The 391-nt window shown below is 28.9% G+C and overlaps 1 protein-coding gene across 1 annotated transcript in view; it reads left to right on the forward strand.

Annotated features, from left to right (window-relative positions):
* Window positions 1-391, forward strand: part of LOC119587711 — a gene marked incomplete in the record, with an annotated part of 56,547 nt that overhangs the window by 54,279 nt on the left and 1,877 nt on the right.

Below are 391 nucleotides of genomic sequence, written 5' to 3' on the forward strand. Positions count from 1 at the left end.
TTAGATTATGGAGACACAATATACTTGGCTCCTTGAAATATGTATGGCGTATGGTTTATTGTATTTTAAGTCATTTTGATAAACTGATTCGACGCAAGTATATGATTTTGTTTGAATAAATAATTTTGATGCACAGTTTATGTGAACATCAAAAAATATACACACACGTATGTAAAGGTATACTGATACATATTTTTGATAAAAGATAATGGATGGAATAGTTTTTTTTCGGCTATGCCTTAATACTTCATACTTATAGATAATCTGTTTTATCTCCCCCCCCCCCCATCTTACGTTTTCTGCTAAATATTAAGAAGACAATTTTTTTTTTCCATTTATCACACTGTGATAAAAGATATAGGCATATATACATAGATAGATTTAGTTGTTA

The sequence above is a fragment of the Penaeus monodon genome, chromosome 23 (genome assembly GCF_015228065.2).
Source record: "Penaeus monodon isolate SGIC_2016 chromosome 23, NSTDA_Pmon_1, whole genome shotgun sequence".
Classification (NCBI taxonomy): Eukaryota; Metazoa; Arthropoda; class Malacostraca; order Decapoda; family Penaeidae; genus Penaeus; species Penaeus monodon.